The following is a 15,633-nucleotide window of genomic DNA, read 5'->3' on the forward strand; positions in this document are numbered from 1 at the left end:
CTCTACCACTGGAGCACAAGCACCACTTCTAGCTTTTTCTGCTTATGTGGTGCTGAGGAATCGAACCCAGGGCCTCATGCATGCAAGGCAAGCACTCTACCACTGAGCCACCTTCCCAGCCCCACAATATTTATCTTTCATACACGGACTTTTCAGTGTTTTTTCTTTACTAATTAGCAGTATACACTAATCTTTACGAAATGTTTATGGTTTCAGCTTGTTATAAAATCTGCTTTCATTGATTTTTCCTGATATATGTTTATTTTTGCCTATCTTCTACTCACTTTGAATTTTATCAACCATTTTATTATAATAACTGACTGCATTTAACTATGGGAATATATTTTTTTCTGATGCACATTTTTAAATTAGTGATTATCCACTCAGAGGTTACTTGTTTGAATTACTTTACCATACTTTTTGCCATTTTCTTGTGAATTATGATTTATTTTCATATTTAACGTGAGAGTCTCACATGTCTCAAATGATTTGATGACATTTTAATCCAAAATGATAACCTAATTATATTTTTGGTAAAGTTTAGAAACTTTAAATTTAATGGATAATAAATCTTTAAAATTATTTATTATTCATTTCATACGTTCTTTGATCACATATTTTTCTCATTTTATTAGTTAGTAATAAATGATAAATTTCTACACTATATGTATTGACTATTTTTAGTAACTATTCAATGAAGAAGAGTTCCACACTGAATCATTGCTAGCTGAATAGGTTTAAAGTGCTGGTACATAGGACATTGAAGAGCAATATAAAGAATACTGAGTCAAGGATGTGAAAAATAATGTTCATATGTTGCAATAGTATAAAACTTGAGGAGTAAAGGCAATGTGAGTATTAAGGATCTTAAAGAGATAAAAAAAAATTCTGAAGGCAAGATCCCTTAATTAGTATGTAGCAAACTTCTTTATTTTTTTCACTAATTTTAATTTGAAATCTATTTTATCTAATATTAGGATTGCAACTCCTGACTGTTTATGGGGGTGATTTGCTTGGTAGATTTTGTTCCAGCCTTTCACTTTCAAAATGTGTTTGTTTTTATGGGCAAAGTGTGACTCCTGAAGGCAGCAGATAGAAAGATCTTGCTTTTTATGACAGTCTATGTCCCTTAATTGGAGAGTAAAGTTCGTTAATGTTGAGATAGGACTGAGAGGTATTTGGGAGTTCATGCAATTTTATCCACTTGCTTGTGGGCTGCTGCAACTGGGTTCTTCCTATGGTTCCTGGATTCTCAGTTTGGGTGTGCTTTCTTGGCCTTTATTGTGGTCTTGTTGGTTTTCTATGTGTAGAACATCTTTAAGGATCTTTTGTAGGGCTGGTTTGGTGGAGATATATAGTTTCAGTTTTTCTTTGCTGTGGAACATTTTTATTTGACCTTCGGTTATTAAGGACAGTTTAGCTGGATTCTTGGTTGATAGTTGTTTGTCTTTAGGCACGGCATACATCATTCCAGGCTCATCTAGCTTTAATTGTCTCTGCTGAGAAATCTGAGGTGATTCTAATTGGTTTCCCTTTATAGGTGATTGACCTTTTCTCCTTAACAGCTTTAAGGATCTTTTCCTTGGTCTGAATTGATCCTGTGTGGATTATAATGTGATAGTGGGATGTCCTGTTCTGGTCTGGTCTATTTGGGGTTCTAAAAGCTTCTTGTATTTGAATTGCCCTATCTTTTTGCATGTTTGAAGTTCTCTGCTTGGATCCTGTTAAACAAATTTCCTAGACCATTAACTTCTGTCACTAGGTGCTACTCTACACTCATTATTCTCAGATTATGCTTTCTGATGGTGTCTTCCAAATGTTGAATAGATCTATCACATTTCTTGGATTTGTCTTGGATAGTTGTATGTTCTTTTTATATAATATCTAGGCTGTCTTCAATCCCTGAAAATCAATCTTCTCCATGGTCTAAACATACTCTCAATACTTCCTACTTTATTCATTTTTATTTCTTTTCTTTCTAATTGGTCAGCTTTGATAGCTTCAAATTCTTTGTTGGAGCTTTGTTTTAAGTCTTGTATGAACTTCTTTACTTCCTTAATTTGGTGTTCAGTGTTCATTCTCAAATCACTTATTTGATTGGTTATTGTTTCTTTGGACTCCCATTCCTTCTGTCAGGTTCCATTCAGCATTCCTTTCTGGTCTCCCTGAATTCTCTCAGCTCTTTGTTAATGGATTCCATGAATGCCTCTATTGATCTTTGTCTATTCTCATCCTACTCTTGCAATTCCTGTATTACTCTTTGATTAGCTTCCTCACGTTAACACAAATCCTGTATTTCTGTTTGACTGTTCTCAGCCTGCTCATGCAATTATTTACTTCTCTTTGAATGTTCTCAACTTGCTCACACAATTCCTGTATCAATCTTTGAGAAGCTTCCTCTTGCTCATGAGATTTCTGTAGAAACTCTAGGTCTCCTTGGTACAGACCAAATTTTCTTAATAGAGATCCAGAAACAAAACAAATCAAAAAAAGGTTGGACAAATGGGATTGCATGAAATTGCAGTGCTTCTGCATGGCAAAGGACATATCTAGCAAGATCAATAACGAGCCCACCGATTGGGAGAAGATCTTCACTAACCATACAATGGACCAGGGTCTCATATCTAAAATATACCAGGAACTCAAAAAATTAAATCTCCCAACAACAAATCCTCAAAGAAAAAACTGCCCAATAAATAAATGGGCTACAGACTTAAAGAGAAACTTCTCTGAAGATGAAAGAAGGATGGCCAATAGACACATGAAGAAATGCTCAACTTTTTAGCCATAAAAGAAATTCAAGTCGGGTGCCAGTGGCTCACGCCTGTAATCCTAGCTACTCAGGAGGCTGAGATAATAGGATACAGGTTCAAAGCCAGCCCGGGTAGGAAAGTCTGTGAGACTCTTATCTTCAATAAAGCACTAGAAAACCAGAACTGGTGCTATGGTTCAAGTGGTAGAGCACTTGCCTTGAGCTGATAGCACCCAAGCCCAGAGTTCAAGCCTCATGACTGACAAAAAAAAAAAGAAATGCAAATCAAAGCAACATTGAGATACTACCTCACCCCAGTTAGAATGGTTATAACCAAGAACTCTAATAACAACAGATGCTGGAGAAGATGTGGACAGAAGGTTACCCTACTGCATTGTTGGTAGGAGTATAAACTTGTTCCACTACTTTGGAAAGCAGTATGGAATTTCCTCAAAAGACTCCACATAGAGCTCCCCTATGACCCAGCAATCCTACTTTTCAGCATTTTCCCAAATGATCACAAACAAGACCATACTAAAGCTACCAGCACAACTCTGTTTATTGCAGCATTATTTACCATAGCTAATATATGGAACCAACCCAGATGACCCTCAGTAGACGAATAGATCAAGAAAATGTGTTATATATACACAATGTAATTCTATGCCTCCATCAAAAAGAATGACATTGCCTCATTTATTAGGAAATGGAAAGACTTGGAAAAAATTATATTAAGTGAAGTAAGCCAGGCCCGAACAAACATAGGTCCCATGGTTTCCCTTATTTGTAATGACTAGTATATGTCTGAGACAAGCAGAAAAGGTCAGATAAGTTGATGTTAAGTGAAATGAACCCCAAGAAAAAGACTCAAATGTTTTTTTTTTCTTTCTTGCAATTGTTTCTAACATATTTATAAGATGATTTCTTTGTTGCTTTTTATGTCCCTTCCCCATGGTATAACCCCTGCTTTCATTGTATTTTCATTGTATTTTATTGTTGATATAATTTGTGGAAGAGAAGAGAAAAAGCAAATTGTTTAAATAGGGATACAGGTGGGCCCATTGCAACAATGAAATGTACAAGTTGTTAAGTTGAAAAACGAACTCTACATCTTTGGAGGGTGGTGGTGGGGGTGGTGGGGGTGGTGGGGGATGGGAGATGGGAAAGGATGGGAAGGGGAGTCAAAGAAGGAGGCAACAATGCTTGATAAGAAATGCACTCATTACCTTGTCCATGTAATAATAGCCCCCCTGTAGGGTATTTTCACAATTAAAAAAAAAAGAAAGAAAAGGTAGAAAAAAATATTTGTAGGCTGAAAGCAAATACTGACATGGTCTTAGGAAATAAGTTGAACAAATTTTAGTTCATACAATTAACTTTCCATTTTCATATGTTTAGATCATTTAAACAAGTGTTAGATACAAGTAATTTGTAAGATAAATAATCATGATTTATGTAGATGACAATTGAGAATTATGTACCATATTATCCATTTACCAGGAAACAAGGATTTACCTATAACTCTACATCTATTACAAGTATTTCAGTCCTAAATTGTGTTTTGAGGACAGTGGTGAAAAATGTTGTGAGATCCTGTATCAATCAAAAGGAAGGTAAACATGCTGGTATTCTCCTGTAAACCCCAGCCATGGGGAACATACAAAGACGATTGTGGTCCTGGACAACCAAAAGTGAAATGTGATATTCTCTTTTAAATCTAAAACAAATTAAAAAGGGCTAAGAGTAGGGCTTAAATGGTAGTGTGCTTGCTGAGCAAGCAAAATGCCTAGTATTTAACAAAAGTAAAAGGACTCCTTTCATAGATTGTAACTTACAGCTGAGTTAACTAATTAAGTTAAATAAAAGCCCAGCTACTTCTTGCTTTATGTAGTAAAATATGAAATGATAGAAATAAGAAGAGAAAGTAACTGTTAACTAAAATGGAAATAGGAGATGGTTTGGAAAATTCCAATAAATCCAAAATGCTGATTATGCTAAAGTATAAATCATTGTCAGGAACCATGTTCTGGTGCGATAGGCATCACTATTTATTGGGATGTATTTGTTTACTTGAGTTAACATGCTAATATGAAAGTTCAGCATTAGAATATACCTTGAATTTGGTAAAAATGTAACAATCAGATATAAGCAAGTGTGCTAAATTTGAATAAAATCAAAATCCTTATTAAATGTTTTCCATGTTTCAGTAACAAAAGAGCAGAAGTAAAAGAAGCCAAAGGAAAGGGACATCTTCAATGAAAGAAAGGAGTATATAGGAGTCAAGAAAATGTACAAGCTTTTCTTTCTTTTTTTATTTTTGTAAGTAATACAAGTTGATCCATAAGCAACTAAAAGATACATTTTGCTATTAGAAATCATTTTAGTAACTTTTTAAAAATTTATTTTTTTGGGATTTGTAATTTTAATAATAGAAGCATCACTAAAAATATCTCATTGTGTACCATAAGTCATGCTGGGTGATTGAGACAATTTGGAGTTTTTTTCATGAATCCAAGCACCAATGCCTCATTCCTCCAATCCTAGCTATTCAGAAGGCTGTCCCTAAGCTTCTTTGTGCTCAAGGCTAATGCTCTACCATTTGAACCACAGTACGACATCTGGTTTTTGGGTGGTTTATTGGAGATAAAAGTCTCACAGGGACTTTTCTGTCTGGGCTGGCTTCAAACTGCAGTCCTCAGATATCAGCCTCCTGAGTAGCTAGGATTATAAGCTGGAGCCACTGGTGCCCAAATAATAATTTTACATTTTAATATGTTTTTGATTTTGGCATTTACTTACAATAAAGACAAATCATTACTAATTAAATTAATGTTAAAACAATAATATAGTGTCTGAATATAATTAAGAAATAATAGAATAGCTTACTTGGGAGATAAAATTTTATTAGAAAATTATTCACTTTTTGATAGTTTTTCATAGTACATCAACTCTAAAATTATATAATCCACCCATCAGTTCTATATTTTCAGTTTTACAAGAGTATTTTTAGTGTATTCACTCTTACTAAGAAATTATGAGTCTACTTACTATTTTATACCAGATAACATAGTAAAGCTATAATCAATTGGTAATTATTAAACCAACAGCAGAGTGCTTTTCAATATCATTACATTTATTACTAGACAAAAAAAAAACAATTTACTGTTGGTTTCACATATGTTGAAGTTTTAGACACTAGGAACTATTTACCTTTGGGCAAAATTTAACCCCTAATCTATCACCAAAAGTATTGACTGTACAATGGTCCATTTTTAATTATGTAAAAATTTGACTTTTGCCAGGCGCTGGTGTCTCATACCTCTAATCCTAGCTACTCAGGAGGCTGAGATCTGAGGATCGCGGTTCAAAGACAGCCTGGGCAGAAAAGTTTGTGAGACTCTTATCTCCAATAAACCACTAGAGAGCTGGAAGTGGCACTGTGGCTAAAGTGGTACAGCCCTTGCCTGTGGCTGAAGAGCACAGGTACAGCGCCCAAGCCCAGAGTTCAAGCCCCATGACTGACAAGAAAAAAAAAAAGAGAGACTTTTTTCCCCCCAGAACAACATTTTATATCAAAGACATTAAAGTCACTGACTGAAACTTTCTTTTCAGCAAAATAAAATATAAGAGCCTAAGGAATGACTGTATTCAAGAACTTTTTAAATGTACACAATAGACACTTAAAGTCTTAAATTATAATTTATATATGACTGTATAGAATAATGAAGCAAAGTCCTGCATGACCAGTAAAATGCATAACAGCAGTTGCAGCAGGATAGGAACATGTTAAAGTTGTTTTCTAGCCTCTAGGGTTTGAAATAGATAATGCATTTGGCCCTCTCAACAAGGTATATTTCTATCCCCAGAGAGCACATTCTTGGGCTTGTTAAGCTCTATGTAAGTAGTAACCAGTGCACTGGTATAATAAAGATCAAGTTGGTTAAAGAATCTCTGGTCCTACTTGAATGCATAAATGCTTCTGGCAACAAAGATAACACTGGAAAATACCCTGAGGTATCCGAGAAACTGAAGAGGGAAGATAAAATTATTCAACTGAATGGAATTTCTGAATTTAAGGCTAATATAGAAATTTTATCAGTTTATCCTGAAAGAAATTGAAAAATGTAGTACTTCAAATAATATATTGTAGGGGATGAAGTGCTTAACTTGTGGATGTGAGTGTAGTTGTCTGTGGACTTATTTCTGTATTGAACACTGAAAAGAGAAAGTAAATGATGACATTTTCAGAGATAAAAGTACAATTCTTTGTAAGTACCTGGAAAGAACATCATTGCTTACTGTATATGTAGTGTTCACGAATATTTCCATCTATCACAAGATTAATGATTGTCAAGGCAAAAAACAAAGCAAAACATTGTTGTACAGTAAGGAGAGAAAGTAGAAGAAAAACGAGGAAAGGTTAACAAATTCAACAAGAAATGTACTTATTACCTTACTTATGTAAATGTATCCCCTTTATACATCGCCTTGGCAATTAAAAATTTAAAAAAAAACAAAAACACTTGCCAAATTTTAGTTTATTCTACACAGAGTACCAGAATTTAATAATGCAAAAAATTGCTATTGGAAAGTGATTTCTTTAGTTTTTAACCTTAATGAAAATGTTTATTCATTTTGGGGTACTTAGTAATTAAGAAATCAAAGATCTGCCACATGAATTTAATTAAATATCTTCCTTGTTACTTCATTAATAGCCTTTTCATGACATTTTGCCTAAGTCAGGCATCAAAGCATGTTATTCAAATGCAGACATTTCTGTTAAGCCATTTCTGTTAATCCCATTTGTAAAGATGTGTCTTTTGAAGTTCATAATGCTTCGCATCTTTAAAAATAGTACATTTTTACATAGCCAGTTCAGCTTTGTGAAATTGATATGTGGTAATTGTCATCCCCATTTTATAATTCTGAACACAAAGATGGAAAGAAATAAATGATATGTTCTCAGAGTTTGAGTATTATTCACAGTTACACTGAAAACTAACAATTTTCCTCGTGTTTTTGCAACCATTTATTGCAAATCTGACTGGAATTGTCTTTTCTTCACATAATAGACTGCTTTGCTATATTGAGAAGCACATTTTTATCCAAAGGATGATTTAGAATGATAAACTCCTGCTGTTTTACTTTCCTTGGTAATTACTGAGTCAAAAATTGAGACATAATTATAGTAATATTTTAATTTTTAAGTTTTATAAATCACTCAACATTTGAACAGGCTGTAAATAAAATGTAGTTTACTTTTTCTTCTTTTCAGTTGTGAAAAGAAAAAAATACATAACTGTCTAAGTGTGATTGTTTTTTACAAAATGTGCTTACAAATTGTGATAGATATGAAACTGCCAGAAATCTAGGAAGACAGCATTTAGATGTTAGTAGCATGGTCTCTACTTTACTCAGAATGTTTTTAGACTCTTTTGCTGTTTGTTCTCTGATTTTAGGGGAAAAACTATTTTTAAACCAATAAATACAAACAAATTCCTGATGGATTTTTCTCCTTGATAATAAAAGAAGAGCTCCTTTTGGTGAAGTATAAGACAATTATGAAGGATAGAATCTTCTTTTGAATTATATCAGGGTGAAGTAAGATTTACCATATTGTTTTACTTTATCCTGCCTTCTGCCTATGTTTCATAAGCTTTCCCTACAATACTATGATATTATTGTAATTTGTCACTTATACTCAAAAATCATATCTCAGGACCAGCTTCTGTGACATTCCAACTAAGAGGGTAGATAATTCAAATCACGTTTTATATGTGACTATTAACACTTGTGTCTAAACCAGGACATGTTCTTTTCTGGGAACTACACAGAACAAAGTCAATGTTTTTTACTTTCCTGTTTTTTTTTTTTTCCTTTTTATACTTAAAGATATTCTAGTCACATCTCAGGAAAACAAACACAAAAACAACACAAACAAAAAAATCTCTTGTGAAGATTTTTATAGATATTGTCATTTGTGGTCATTTCACCAGCTTGACATTCGGTCTGAAGTGGCTTTAATGCATTAACTTTTAAACTTTAGTATTATTTTCCCATTTTTTGTGTAAACCATCATGAACTCTTTGGACTAGGAACAAAATCTAATGGCATGGATATAATTTCACATAAATGAATCAGCCTAGTCAATATTTCAATTGGAGATGATTAATTTAAGGAAATAGAGATATGCATTGACATTTTAAGATACTTTGCTACTTGGAATTTGAGTAACCAATGACTAAGTCTGCAAAGACTCTATTTTCAAACTAAGGACATTTGTAGATACTGGTGTTTATCCCTTCAACATATTATTTTGAAATACTCAATTAAACATAAAATAGCCAATCTTCTTAACTTGGGGGTGATTTCCCCCCCCCCATTACTTGATGCCAAAGGTACTTCAATATACATGTTCTCACCAATGAATTCTTGCAAGGTTGTTTTGAACAAGATCAAATTTTGAAAAGAAAAACATTATATTCTCATATTTCAGTAGAAAAGATTAAATGAGAATTCTGAAAATGATTTAAAAGCTGACATTTTGGTACAAGGAATATCAGAGACCATTTTTGGTGTCAAAATATAAAGTAATTTTTAAGACAGTTTCCTCTAAAATTCTTTTTTTTTTTTTTTTGGTGGGGGAAGTTTCGGTCATGGGGCCTGAACTCTGGACCTGGGCGTTGTCCCTCGCTCTTCAGCTCAAGGCTCGCACTCTACCACTTGAGCCACAATGCCACTGCCGTTTTTTTTTTTCTTTTTGCTTATGTGGTACTGAGGAATCGAACCCAGAGCTCCATGCATGCAAGGCAAGTGCTCTACCACTGAGCCATCTTCCCAGCCCTCCTCTAAAATTCGTTAATCTGGCTGTTACTGTTTAATTAGAGATACAAATTATGTAAAATTAAAAAAAATCTTAGGGAGAATAGAAATATTTAAAATGAGTCATGAGTTGAGAATTTGATAGTTTAAATGTTTACACTCCCACAAACAATGCAATAGGGTTCCCTTCTGTCTACATCCCCTCCATCATCTGCTGTTATTAGAGTTCTTGATTAGAGCCATTCTAACTGGAGTGAGGTGGTATCTCAGTGTTGTTTTGATTTACATTTCTTTTATGGCTGGGGAGGTTGAACATTTCTTCATGTTGCTATTGACCATCCTTCTATCTTCTTCACAGAAGTTTCTCTTTAGCCCACTTATTTACTGGGCAATTGTTTCTTTGAGAATTTGTTGTTGGGGGATTTAATTTTTTGAGTTCCAGGTATAGTTTAGATATGAGACCCTTGTCTGTTGTATGGCTAGTGAAGATCTTCTCCCAGTCTGTGGGCTTTCTATTGATCTTGCTAGTTATATCCTTTGCCATGCAGAAGCTCTGCAATTTCATGAAATCCCATTTGTCCAACATTTCTTTGATTTGTTGTGTTTCTGGGTCTCTATTAAGAAAATTTCGGTCTGTGCCAAGGAGATCTAGGGTTTCTCCTATTCCTTCCTGTGATATTTTCAAGGTGTCTGCTTTCACTCCGAGGTCTTTGATCCATTTGTTGTTGATTCTGGTGCAGGGTGATATATAAGGGTCTAGCATTAGTTTTCTACAAGTGATTAACCATTTTTTTTGAGGGGAGGGTCGGTCATTGGTCTTGAACTATGGTCTGGGTGCTGTCCCTGCGCTCTTCAGCTCAAGGCAAGCACTCTACTGCTTGAGCCACAGCGTCATTTCTGGTTTTCTAGTGGTTTCACGGACTTTCCTGCCCGGGCTGACTTTGAACCACAATCCTCAGATCTCAGCCTCCTGAGTAGTTAGGATTACAGGCGTGAGCCACTGTTGCCTGGCATGATTAACCAATTTTGCCAGCACCATTTACTGCCGAAGCTATCTTTCTTCCATTCTATTTTTTTACCTCCCTTATCTCAGATTAGATGGCTATAGGTCTGTGGGTTATATTCTTATAGGTCTGTGGGTTCATTTCTGGGCTTCCAATTCTATTCCATTGTTCCAGAGGTCTGTTCTTGTGCTAGTACCAAGCTATTTTGATTACTAGGATTTGTAGTAGAGTTTGAAATTTGGTATTGATAATCCTGCAGCATTGTTCTTTCTATTAAGGATGTTTTTGCTATTCGGGGTCTTTTATTGACCATACTAAAGCTACCAACACACCTATGATTATTGCAGCATTATTTACCATAGCTAAGATATGGAACCAACCCAGATGACCTTCAATAGATGAATAGATCAAGAAAATGTGGTATATATGTACAATAGACTTTTATGCCTCCAACAGAAAGAATGATATTGTCTCATTTGTTAGGAAATGGAAAGACTTGGAAAAAAATTATATTAAGTGAAGTTAGCCAGGCCCAAAGGAACATAGGTCCCATGGTTTCTCTTATCTGCAATAACTAGTATATGTCTGAGTCAAGCAGAAATGTTCAGATAAGTTGATGTTAGGTGTAATGAACCCCAAGATAAGGACTCAAATGGTTTTTCTTTCTTGCTATTGTTTCTAACATATTTCTAAGATGATTTCTTTGTTGCTTTGTATGTCCCTCCCCCACAATATAACTCCTGTTTTCATTGTATTTGATGTTGGTATAATTTGTGGAGTGGAAAGGAAAAAAAATGTTTAAATAGGGATACAGGTTGACCCATTGCAACAGTGAGATTTTCAAGATGTTATGTGATAAAATGAACATTACAACTTTGGGGGGAGAAAAGAGGAGGAATGGAAAGGGATGATAAGGGGAAACCAAGGAGGAGGCAACAGTGCTTGATAAGAAATGTACTCATTACCTTGCTCATGTAATTGTAACCCCCCTGTATGGTATTTTCACAGTAAAAAAAACTTATTAAAAAAAGAAAAAAAATAAATGTGACATTTATGAATAAAAAGCTAAAGAAAAGGATGAGTAATTGTTGTGAACATGTGAAGGAAAAAAAGTTTTTGTACTAGGAATATGCCTAGGAAGTTTGACATTAAAGTGGTCAATGTGGATTGAACATAGTGTTTTACAAAGGGAAGGAATAAAATAAGATGAAAAGAATTGGCTAAATAACTGAAAGGATTGTTCAGAATTTCATATCAGCTAGGGAAACAACAGAAAGTTTTGTCTACAAATAGATTCTATAGGAAATAATTGGTGAGAATAAGCATTAGAAAGAGTATCCAAAGCATACAACTTTGATAGGAATTAGTATCTAGGTAAGAAAATACAGATGTTGACATTATGCATGCTAATATGCATGCTCAGAAGGAAATGGTATCAAAGTGTACAGAAGAAAAAGCAAAGAAGTTTATGGAAAAATTGGATTCGTTACTAAAGATAGTCTAATGGAAAAGAGATTAGTGTAATAAATGAAAAGAGCCTACCTTTTACACCTTTCATTATCTAAAAACTTAGCTTGCTCCTTTGTGGTATCTTGATTGAAAAATCCAAGATAACTGGATTAAAGAAAGACAGTTTGTTTCTTACAGCAATGGAAGGAACAAGAGTTTTTGGTTTTCTTTTTTCTCTCTCTGTTTCCTGAGCTCCAACTCTTACAATTAGTGAAGAAAAAAAAAACAAAACAACAATTAGGAGAACCTAAGATTTTTATAATGGTATGTTAAAAAAAAAGTTTTACTTTTGTTCTGGCAAGAAGAAACTGTCTTATTGTCCTAAGTTGATTCCTACACAAATATTCTTGGAAAATGCTACCAAACAAAGTCCAATGTGAACATCATGTGCATGGAAGCTATGAATTCATTGAAAATAATCTTACAACCATTAGTAAAGAAGTTTTTTTTTAAAGTTAACCTGGTAAGGGGAAACAAAGGAGGAGGCTACAATGCTTGATAAGAAATGAACTCATTATCTTGCCCATGTAATTGTAAACCCTCTGTACAGTATTTTCACAATAAAAAAGTTAACTATCACTGTGTATCAATTAAAATAATTCAATGTAGAGGGATAAATTTAAGCTGTAGAAGCAGTATAATTTTTAGTGTATTATGTTTCTGTAGATATATATAGATGAAGTCTAATTCATATGTAAAAGAGTTGGACTTAGAAATTTATGTGACCCAATCATCTTTCACAATTTGAAGGAAGAAATAATGGAGGAACAAATTTACACATAAATTCATATTTACATATGAATGTATATAAGCATATGTACATATGCATATATAGGTACATGCACCTATGTAAGATAATTTATACCAATTATATTAATACACACATCCATATGCTGTTGATATATTTTGAATATATGTGGGACTCAAAGTTAAAGGAAAACCTTTGGACTGGTATTCTCTCTTCAGTGAATAAGCCTGAAATGAATATTAAGCTTAAGGGATGAGGGATTTTCAAGAGAAGGTATAAAAAATTATCCAGAAAATACAAAGTGAGATAATCTAAAAGCTCTTATAAGAGACATGGCAATTGCTAACTCAGTTAATGTGCTAAATACATTACATTTTCCCCACCTGAATATTCTGTGCTTTACAATTCTGTTGGCATATGTAGATTTTTATCTCTTCTTTAGACTTTTTATTGCATTCAAATACTGGAAATTACTGAAGTAGATTGATCAGGCTAAAGCTCCTGGGGTATTTATTCCACAAGTCTTTCTTCTACAGGAACTTCAGTTGGTAAAAGATGCTGCCATGATTTCTGGACTCTGATATTGTTCCTGTGGTCAACATAAACCCTGCATATAACTTGAATTAATTACTTTGGTTGGAATAATTATGATTTAAAATATTATTTTATAAGAATATGAATAATATGATTACAGAAAATGTTCACTTGACTCTTAAGAGTAAGGCCAATTGTAGGGACTCTTTAGAAACAACACAATCAGTTATACTAAATGATGGTGTCTCAGAAAGATCAATCTGTCTTGCTATCTAGTATCTTCTGATAACCATGCCTTCAAACTCACTATAAAATTTATATTAAAAGAAGCAGGAGAGTGAAATTCCCTTAAAAATGGTACTAACAGCCTTTTCTTATCCCTGCAAAACAACTTTAAAAGTAACTTTTCAAATATCAATTTTCCCCATGCCTCTAAATAATGCATTGTTTTCCATAACTATTCTTTTGTGGTAATATTTATCATATTTAACTTACATAAAATAATATCTTAAAACTCCTCATTGTGTTTTCCTCAAATTATACTTATACTTTAAATTTTTATTCCATCCTCTGTATTATTCATTTATCATCATCTTTGGAAACTTTATCTGAAAGACATACTGGGTTTTATAAGCAGAATAAATTTCATTTGAATTCTAGACATTGTTCAAGCTACTTCATTGGCTTATACTCAACTTCTCTGAGTTTCTGTTACCCTCACTCACAAAATATATAATAATTTTATTCATAAAGTTTCTATAATGACTAAATGTGAACATATAAACATATAATATTAGCAAAGAATAACTCATATTTTCTTTTTTTAAAGCTTAATTTATTTTATTCTATTTACTGTATTTCTGGGCAATTTTCATTGTATCCACTCTGAACATGACACATAGGCCTAAAACATTTAGCTTCTTTTCCTGGTGGTCAGTGTAACTCACCTCCTACTTTCAACTTAAGAATAGTAGCCTAGTGTTGGTGGCTCATCAGGAGACTGAGGTCTGAATATTGCAGTTCAAAACCATCTTAGGCAGGAAAGTTCATGAGACTTATTTCCACTTAACCACCATAATACCAGAAGTGGAGATGTGGTTCAAGTGGTAGAGAGTTAGCATTGAATAGAAAAATTTGTGGGAAAGTACTCAGGCCCTGAGGTCAAGCCCAGTACTGGCACACACACATATTACATAAGTTTCAGTAAATTAAATTGATATAATTAAAATACTATTGGAACATTTTGCTAAGAGATGATAGATACATAATTAAATGATCATATCTATATATTTTGCTACAAGCAAAATTCCTCTTTTTGTATATGCTGGCAAGACAAGAACGATAATATGAAATCGTACAACTCTCTAATGATAGTAGATACTTCATCCTCATTCCAAATATGTTATTACGTTCAATTAAGAGTATAAATTTGATAAATTGGAAAGAAAACATTATAAAGACAAAAACTGATTTTCTATCCACAAATAAAAAATCCTTTAAATTCTATATGTATACAAATAATATACAATAAAATGTTGCCTTCTTTGATCTATCAGTGTTATTTTATTAACAGCCTTCCCAATTCAATTATTGCAATTCCATTTTATCCTGAAAGGTTATATTTTACTTTATTCATATATATATATATATATATATATACATATACATATACAATTACTTTTTCAATATGTTGATATGATAAGTATATATAAAATAACTTTATTTTAATTTTATTGTCAAGTTGAGGTACAGTGGGGTTACAGTTACATAAGGAAAATAGTGATTACATTTACTGTCTAACTTTTTACACCTCCCCCATTTTTCTCCCTCCCTGTAAAATAACATCAACTGCTCAAGTATTTTTTTTAATTTAATTTTATTTTTTTTGTGAACATACTGTACAGAGGGGTTACAAGTACATGGGCTGGATAATGCATACATTTCCTATCAAGCACTGCAACCTCCTCCTTTGTTTACCCTTCACATCCCTTCCCAGCCTCCCCCCAATCCTCCCCCCCCTGCAGCAACGTTGTAAAGCTCATTTTCCACTTAACAACTTGTACTTCTCATTGTTGCAACAGGTCCACCTGTATCCTTAAACGTCTTGTTTTTTTGTTTTTCCCCATCTCCTCCACAAGTTATACTGACATCAAGCATAGTGAAAGCAACGGGTTATTCTGTGGGGGAGGAACATACAAAGCAACAAAGAGATAATCATAAAAATGCGTTAGAAACAAATGCATGAAAGAAAAAAGCATTAAAAT

The sequence above is a fragment of the Dipodomys ordii genome, unplaced genomic scaffold (genome assembly GCF_000151885.1).
Source record: "Dipodomys ordii isolate 6190 unplaced genomic scaffold, Dord_2.0 Scaffold1, whole genome shotgun sequence".
NCBI classification, from domain to species: domain Eukaryota; kingdom Metazoa; phylum Chordata; class Mammalia; order Rodentia; family Heteromyidae; genus Dipodomys; species Dipodomys ordii.